The sequence below is a fragment of the Myiozetetes cayanensis genome, unplaced genomic scaffold (genome assembly GCF_022539395.1).
Source record: "Myiozetetes cayanensis isolate MyiCay16 unplaced genomic scaffold, myiCay2020 scf1, whole genome shotgun sequence".
NCBI lineage: Eukaryota > Metazoa > Chordata > Aves > Passeriformes > Tyrannidae > Myiozetetes > Myiozetetes cayanensis.
Window position 1 is genome coordinate 44,689,994 of NW_026086604.1, and position 9,558 is coordinate 44,699,551.

Here is a 9,558-nt window from a genome sequence, read left to right on the forward strand (position 1 = left end):
TAGTCCGGCCCAACTAATGTTTTTCCTCTCTGTTGGTACAAATCTACAGAAGAAAGCTGATAATCTCAGTGCTTGACTGGCACAGCTGAGACATTGTTTTATGATGCCTGAGAGAATCCGTAATGAAAACCAATGAGGACAACTTACCTCTGAAAGCACAAAAGTTGAGCCACCCATTCAGCTATTTTTCTTTATGCTGAGCAGGTGCTGATTTCAATTTGAAGAGAAGCATTTTGTTCATGAGCATAATTTTTTGCAGCAACCTTTAAAAACTGACTGCTTTACTAGTTACAGGGTTTTTACTGCCACCCAAAATGACTTGTCAAGTGAATTCTTTAATGTTCACATTGCATGACTTGGGTAAGGAAAGGTTGGATTTTGGGGTCTGAGAAAGGACTTTTTGTTGATGGATGGTCCATTTTTCAGAGAAATAAAAGCATTTATTTCCATCTGTCATTTCTTCACTGTGGAATTCTGTATTATGAATTATTTCTAGGGACAACTGCTATTTGTATGTTGGCATTCATGCTGCCTGAGGTTTATTTACAGTGGAAATGAAACCAAGACATCCTTAGGGCCTGTAGACCAGTTGCTTGTTCTCAGACTTCAGTCTGAGTGGTTTATTATTTCTTGAGGGTCTGGAGGGATCACCACCACCAAAAATCAATATGTTGCATCAGGTCCCTGTGTTGGCTTTGGCTGCTACTCCATTGATCTGGTTTTTGAAGACCCCAAAACAGAGTGAGCATATGGGATCCTTTATTTGAGACTGAAACTGCTAAAATCATATCCTTACTACCCTTACCAAAAAAAAAAAAAAGAGGTGCATAATACACAAGTTCATCTTCTTGTAAGCTGAGATAGCTCTGCTAGCTGGTAACCAGGATGCTAACATCGATGCTGGAGGGAAACCCTAGTGCCAACCTGCTGAAGTATCTTCTGTTTGCCCAAGGAGGGGCTCCAGAAATGGAGGTGTCCTCTGACAGATGGGAGAAATTCCACATTTTCTTGAATCTGTGATTTTTTTACGTTTGTTGAAAGGATTTAATGTGAGTCCTGTGCCTCTAAAATAATGAAGAGTGTATTATTTTCAGGTGATGTCAGAGATTGTGGGTCAGATCCCATCTTCTGCACTCGTGGTGAGCTTACCCCACACCCAAGTTAGGAGTCAAAGAGGTACAGTGTGGTCATGGGCTGTCAGTATCATTGCATCAAAAGCAATAGTATGTCATCTCTGTTTCCTGTCACTTCTAAAATTACAGATTTTTTTCCACTGCAGGTCAGAGGAATCATGGGTTGATCAGACTCTTCTCTCTCAGGCTCATTGCAGGCTCCTGTACATGAGTTCTGTCTGGAGAGGCTGTTGCTGTTGCGAACAGGCTGGGGTTTTGCTTCTTGGGGAGCATGGGGTGTTGGTGACCTTACCCAGCCCATCAAGCCGTGACCCGTCATCCTCAGAGCACAGCTCTGGTTTGATGGTTTGGGAAGAGATTGAGGGAGAGAAATTTGTCTCTGTGCTCTGGAGTTTGGACTGATAAATGATCTCATCTACAACCCTAAATGGTCTTCTGGCTTCTGTTATGTAGCTTGTCAGTGTTGTTATTAATTTTCCTGCGGAAAGTGCGTAACGTGGGATGGCTGGCCTTGCTTCCTCACCATTAGGATGTAGTCTAAAAGGCAGGAAGACATTGACTTAAAACAAAAACTGCATGTGCTGAAGTCCCCTAAACTCATGGACTGCACTCATTTTGACTTCAGTTCAAACCAGAGGGCTTAGCTAGGATCACCAGTGGATGTTTTATACTTTGTTTGATTAACCTCCAAGAAATTGCAAAAACAAAAGGCAAAACAAACAGAGCATGGATGCTAGTTTGGAAGATCTGGAGCTGTGAATTCACTAATCCCTCCTGCTTCTGAATAAATACTTCAGTTCTGAATAAATACTTCAGTTCTGTGTGCCTCACATTAAAACCAAAAGCAGCTGTGCATTTCTTTCCCTTGCTTTCTCCAGTTCAGGAGGCTTGTTTTTCTTCTCCCAGGGGCTGTGCCTGGGCATCTCAAGAGTAATAATTTTGGCCCTAAATGCAGTACTTGGTCTCTTCAAAGCATTGTACAAACCTTCAGTTAAGCATCTCTCTACCTCTAAGGGAAGAAGGTAGCAATAAACTTACCTTGCAGCTGGGGACTCTGAAGAGGCTCGACTGTCACCCACCTGGGTGGCAAAGTGCACACCTGGAGTCCCACTTAGCTGCCTTGCTCGCCAAAAGCTCTTCTTGAAGTGTAGAAAGAGGCTGGAATTGATGAGGCACTGTGAAGTATGGTGGTTTTTTTTAAAGCTGAGAGTTGCAAGCTGCTCAAGCAAAGAGAAGGCTGGGATGTCTGAATAAGCTTAAAAAGTAGCACTACAACCATGTTAGGCTTAATGTACCTTTTGATTTTTTTCCTAATTCCTTCCAAAGTGGGAGAAAAATAAATAAAATAAATTTTCCCTTACCTTTAATGTTTTAAGTAAAGTCTATTGATGGTCTACATCACCTTCTTCCTCTGGCTCAGCTCTTCAGTAGGGACTATCATTTTCTGTTTGATTTGATTCCTTATTACAGAGCTCAGGCAATAAAATGGGAGGAGGTGAAAGCTTCAGTGCAGTTTGTGAAAGAGCTTTGTTTATTCACGCAGCGGTCACAACAAAATCCTGACACACGCCAGGATGGCAGGAATGTTTCTCAGGTGTGGTTGCTGAAGTGGGGCAAGGCATGGCTGGCTCCCAGCTTCAAATACTCCACAATAAAAATGACAACAGCAAGAATCTAGGGCTCAAACCCTCACGGATTATCTTCCTCCTTAAGCATCTGCCCCTCTTCCTCAGAGTTGTAGCCTTTAGATGAGTGGTTTAAAAGCTGTGCTATCATCTCCACTGTAGCCAGTGCAGCTATTCCAGAAGAAAGCTCCTTGGCTCAGGGACAGCTGTTCTGCAGAAAAATTCTCTTCTGATGCATTATTGATAGATGTAAGTTAAAGCCATAAAGCTCGCAGCTTTATCGGGCAATATCTACTAAATCCTGGAAGCATGTAAGATAACCTAAATGTAATCTACTGCATACCAGCTCCTTCAGTGATGGATAGCACAACAAAAGCAGGACTAATGAAAAATTAATGAAAACAGTTACTTCCATAAGAAAAATGATCTGTTTTCTCCCACCTTTGTATTGATTTTAACTGGCCCTGTAATTGGAAGTGTATAATTTTTTCCTAAGGTAAAGAGGATTGAGGGTGAGGGAGAGCGAGTGTATAATTCTATTCATGTTTGTGACATGCTTTCAGGCTACAAAAACAAAGCATTTTCCTTAGGATGTTGAAGCCGCCTGTGAATGCAGACTTCAAGCATATTTTCTAAGCTCAGGCAAACTGCCATGCCGGTTTGCCTGAAACCAGATATTGCATGAGCAGAGTACTTGGCGTACTTTGAAGGCTAGCAAGGAAGTACAAAGAAACAATGTTTAAGAAAAACCAAATACAGCACATGTAACTTCGTGGTTTTCACATGTTTCATGCGTTCAAGTTCATTCCTGATTGATCTGCCACTTTCTGAAAGGGGAAGATCCTCCATTGCACTTTGGAGAGTGAAGGAATGTCAGGTTCTGAGGACGGACCGTCTCTGTGAGACCAAGCCTATTGCACCACGTCGTTCATGTGCCAGCTTGGCAGAGAATTCTCGGCCACATGTAGCCTCAGCCTCTTCTCACTAACACATTTAAACACAACTGTCTTTTTCACTAAATTTAATGGAGCATTTCTCTTTTTTTCACCATACCACAGCAGTAATCAGTCAGATCTGTGGCTGCTGTAAATTCTATTTTAAATTATTCTTAGGTCTTTACCTGCTTACTGCTAATATATCCACTAAGCCTGAAGGGCAAAGCTGAGATAATAAAACAATCAGAATAGCATATAGTTTGTTTTGCTAGGGAAAAAAACGTGCATTTTTTTAAAGTGTTTAGGAAATGCTGCTTTCCTGATCCCTGTTGTGTATACTATGGGTCTTTCTCTAATCTCCTCCATCAAAGACATGATACAGAGCCATAGCCTGATGGGGAGCAGGATGTTTCTAAACATGTTAGTTGTAAATGCTACTCTTAATCTTTTTTTTTTTTTTTCCTAGTCTCTTTTAGCTGATATGCCTTCATTTAAAAAGCACATCTACTTTTTAACTTGAGAGATTTGGCCACATCTTTGGTTGTTGCTTATTTTCTTGCCTCTCTCATTGGCCTGATAGCAGCTGCAGTGCAAGATGAACCACTCCTTTCAATGCATGCCTTTAAAAATTAGGGCATTTGCTTGTCCTCGATGTTTGGATTGGCTTTATTTTTGTCTCAGCAGCCTCTGTGGTCCAGCCTCAGCTGGTGCTCTGACTGAATGGCATCGGTGGCCAAGGGCCCCTTTGTGATGGTGTCCTCGCTAGCTCAGGGGGTCTTTCTGTGTGAGTGAGAGCTGCAAGAGCAGCACCAGTCAGGAGAAACAACCCAGAAAATAACATGGCTGTAACCCTGCAGCTGCAAGAGGGGGCTGCAACCCAGGGCAGCACCTGTACTCACTGTAGGGAGCTGCCCACGCTGCAGGGCTGGGAGGGTGCTGCTGGCAGCAAGGGTCCCTGGATGCCCAGCTCCCTGCTCCACTGGCAAATCCTCTGGCTCCCCTGGAGATCTTCAATAGCTATCTGGACACAGTCCTGGGCAACTGGCTCAAGGTGGCTCTGCTTGCACAGGGGGGAGGGACAAGGTGATCTCTAGAAGTCCCTTCCAACCTCAGCCATTCTATGTTTTCTGTCATTTCCAAGAAGACTGGACTAACTGAGATGTGAAAGCTTCCTCAAGGAGAGTGAAATGTGGCCCTACCCCCTTACTTGGTGTCATTGTCATCTTATCTGGGGTTTTAATTCTGATGACTCTTTTTTTTTTTTTCAGTCAAGAGAAATCTTTTACACTTTTTTACAGTATGAGGATTCTGTCTTACTGTAAGTCGAAAGCCATCAGATGCCAGTGCTGGGCTTGATGTAATAAACTATATTTAAAGTATTACTCATGGAAATTCTGTGAACAGTGAAGCTGCAGCTCCTAATTACATGACACTGTTGTTGAAGAACAAACAAAGAAGAGCTTCAGAAAGGTAGATGCAGTGCTCCTTCACAGCTCCCTTGTGGGGCCCTGATTTGGGAAGACATTTCAGGGGGTCCTTAGCTGTTGTACAGTAGAAGTTTGGTCTTCATTTCAATGGGACACTGGCAGTACTGAAATTGTGTTTATATTTCCATACCTCACCAAGTTAAGACACAGATGCCTAAAGAGGGGCAAGAACACATCAGAGAAAGGCTCCCCAAATATTGTTCTTCCTGATTTCTTGTTTGTTTTACTGATTGCAGGGCTAAATATCGATTTTTCAGCTCTGAAAAACTGAAGGCATAGCATCCTCTTCTGCCATGTTCTCAGTATGCTTAAAAAGAAAAAAAATCACTCCATGACCACATTTTTCCCCTACAAAAATGTGAGCAATTGGCACAGCAGGTTCTTAGTTCAATATGTATAATTTATTGTAAAATGTATATAATTGGTTTGGCAGGCAGCAAATGCACCAACACAAGCATAAACCTTTTTATGAATCCATATGTAATACTGGATGTTGATGGATTATTACTACAGCAAGATATCACGTTAAATAACTGATGCAGATGTACAGTAGCAAATTAGTGGGTTTGCCATTTTCATTAAAAAAGGAGACAAACAGAAAAAACCCTTTTCACATCTCCATTATTTATTGGAGTTAGTTTTTTTTTTATACACTCACTGCTGGAGCATCTGGGTGTATTAAACAGCTGAATTCAATATCACATTAAGCTAAATTGCCCACAATGGGCAGCTGCCTCATTTCACTCTTCCTAAAAGTCCAAAATGTGTTTTCTGAACCTGAGGCATTTGTCTCCTTGCCGAAGTGGTGTGTTGATTAGTATTTCACCAAAGGGAGGGGAAAGCAGTGGGAGACATGTCCCTCTGCTGCTGAGACCCTGGCCAAAACCTTCTGAGTGCAGGAGAGAGGACAGGGACAGGAGGAGAGGTCAAAACTGTGCTCCCAGCTTTGTATGCATGGACCTGGTTTAAAACCTGGTGAGCAGGGAGCATTGTGCGTTGTCACTGAGCTGCCTCGTGGTTGTGGGGCTGAGTCCATGGGGAGAGCCACCCTTACAGGTTAGCTCAGAAACTGCTAAGTCCTCTGGCTCCCAAATATGTCATGTAGGGATGCACAGGCAGCATAGGCTGCAACTCTCTGGCTGCCTGGTCAGGCCAGTGCTGGATTGTGGGCTGGGAGCAGCAGAGTGGTGAGAGGGGTGTATCTGTGTGCGTTAGTGCAGGATGATGTGCTGGAGAAGCCACCTGGGTCTGCCTTGCTCACCATGCAGCATAACCCTCCCCTGGGCTCCTTAGTCCTGCAGGAAGCCCTAAAGCCCCTCAGGAGAAAACAAGGTCTCCTGCAGCACCTGTCCAGGCTTGGTCCCTGGGGCACATCCAGCAAGGTGGCCAAGACAAGAGGACCCCCCTCCATTCCTTCCCTGCCCCAGTACCCCTACATCTTTTTCCACAGAGACCACAAACAGCTCAGACATTTTCTGGCCTCTCTGGAGATGTCCATACTCCTCAGAGGTGTCTCTTCCTATTGTCTATGAGGCTCAGACCCTGGTGTCAAGGCTCCCCTCAATCTGTCCCACACCCAGCACCACCTGTGTTTCACACCAATGTTCCTTCATTTATGTCCTCCTTCTACACCTTTTTTGGTCTCTCTCATCCCCAAGTGGATTTTCCCATTCATTTCCCACCTTTTATATCTTCCTCCTCCCTTAGCCCATTTTTCATCATCTCTTTCTGGTTGTCTGTTTTCTTTCTTCTCCTATAATCCTGTACATTTGGATAATTTTCATTTGGACTGTTTAGCATAACCACTGGATTTGTGTTTTAGCCTTGTTTAGCAGGTTGAAAGCTCCCTTTTCTATCTTATGTTCTACATTTTCTTCTCCCTATTAATATGTCAGGATTTACAAACTTGGGATCCAGCTTGACTTCAGTGGGAAGTTTCACCAGTGATTTCCATAGGAGAATAAGAAAAAACATTCAAAATGTCCCAATGTGAGAGGCTAAACCCGAGTGTCTGGGTTTGTCTACGGCCAGATTTCCCAAGCCACTCCATGCTTTCAGCATCTCCCAGCTCCAAAGGAACCTGGGAACCTACGTAGAAAGAACTATGTTTCTGAAAAGCAGACCACACTTCCTTAGGTCACAGATAATGGAGGCTTCATCCTACCTGGTTTGAGCCAATGTGTCGGAGCAGGGACCATATCTCCAGCATGTCTCAGTTCTACATATCATGACCAGTCCTTCCGCTACATTTTTATGTACCAGTAGTATGTTTGGAAGGAAGGAGAAAATCTTTTTTGCCTTCCAACTTCTTTCCAGTGGCAACTTGTAAAGGTTCACATGTTCCAAACAAGCCAGAAATGTCTGTCCCATCACCCAGGTTACACATTCACACACTATCCATCCGTGGTGCTGCCCCATGGTAATGTTCTGAACATGTGTATCCAGCAGACATGCCGAGGCCATCCCTAACCAGCAGCTGTGATGGGTGAAGTCACTCATCCACAAAGATAATCTACCAAAACCACCAGTAAATGTACATTTAGTGATATGCTAGAAAATATACTTTTGCTGGCAGGATTTATTTCATGATCCTGCTCTCTTCAGTGAGCAAAGCAGGGAGAGATGTAAGGGATGCCTGCAGAAAGCCCACTCAGCTTCTGCATAACCCAGGATGGCTGTACTGGCAAAGCACTGCTAATGCATCCCTAAAAATAGGCAGCCCTGGCTGTTTCCAACCTCGGTGTGTAGAAACTGCTCTGATCACATTCAGATGGTTTTTATTCTTCAGTTGCACAACACCCCCAGAAAAGGATCCAAACAGATCTCAGGAGTGAAAGAAAAATGGAGGGGCAGCTGTTTTTGAGTGAGGCTCCTTTATCAGTGTCTGTTCAAACCCCTTCTGTTCCAGAGGAAACACCCCACTGGAGAAAGCCCCCTTTTCCAGCTTATCTTTTCTGCAGCTGTCACTGAGCTGCTTGTTGTGAAGTTACCGGCACCTGTGTCACACCACGGTGCAATCTAGAGGCTCCCACTCTTTATTTCAATGTAAATATTTTTTTTGTTGAGAAACAAAAGGGCTGGAAAAAGGGAGGTTATGGGAATATTCAGGATGAGATAAGGAATCTGAGGCAGAAAAGAACACACCAATTACCTCAGCTCACACGCTCATCTGCCAGATGAAACCAGTTTTACCGGCTGTTGCCCAAAGGCAAAACACCACAGGGCTTCTGATGTCATGTTGGCCTTTGGTTATGAGCCTGGGTAAATGGGTACCTGGCAGAGAGAGAAAAAGGGCTGTGCTGCTTAATGCCAGCTTCATCTATTTATGTTCGTCTAGCATCAATTAAAAATATCTGTCTCATTCTGCCTGCCTGCCTGCCTGCTAGTGTGGTATTTGTTTTCTTTCCCTAGCACTGCAGATTGCCTTGCCTTACAGCTTACAACAGTGCGAGCTGGCATTTGCCTCTGGCAGGGCAGAGGACGAGAAACCATTTCACTTTCATGCTACTTTTCCTCCGCTCTGTCTTCTTGCAGAGCCGCGAAGGTGTTTGATGTGCCGGTTGTCGTGGAAGGGTGATGTACAAGGCCAGAGCTATTATTAATTTGCAGGGCTTCAATAGCATTAGCTTTTTCCTTAGGATTTAAATGGAATCAGTTGCATTGCTGGGACAATACAGTACTTTAGATCTGAACTGTGTTCTGTGTACTCATCTGCCTTTTTTTCCTTTGTCATATTAACCTTCTTTTCTTCCTTTTTTTTTTTTTTCACCCTTTTTATATCAGCAAGACCCAATGAAGCAGATTTTATGTTGTAATAATTCTGCATGTTTTGGTTATAAATATCCTGAAGCAAAGTTCAGGTTTTTTTCATATAACTATCAAAGCAAGTGTCTGCTTCAGCTCAGAGTGAAAGGGGCGTTTTACACATAAAAGTTCATCAGTGGGTGGTAAACAGCTTCTGTCCTAATGCATATTGCAAATACTCTGCTGCAGCACAGACCAACAGCTTTAGTGGAATCGGTGGTATCTGACCGAGACACAACAGCTCCCTGTGCTGTCTTGGGAGCCTAACCAGGGTCTGAGAACTCAAGAAATCCCAGGGAAATCAAGTCTTTTGCCTTGTTGCATTACAAAAGACATTTCCAGTCTCCAGTTTCTCCTCATGTTCCCAGTTGTCTCTTTGAAAGCAAATAATGCTGCAAAGTAATTTAAAAACAGAGGAGGTAAAAATCAGTAACTTCAGCAGTAGCGGCACAGACAGTTTCCGCCATCTCAATCTCCCATCTAGCTTTTCCAAGAAGACTTGCAATTTCAGTGGTTGCCTTGGCAGGTGCCCAGTGTGATACACCTGAAAGCAGACAGGCTGTCTGAGAGCAGA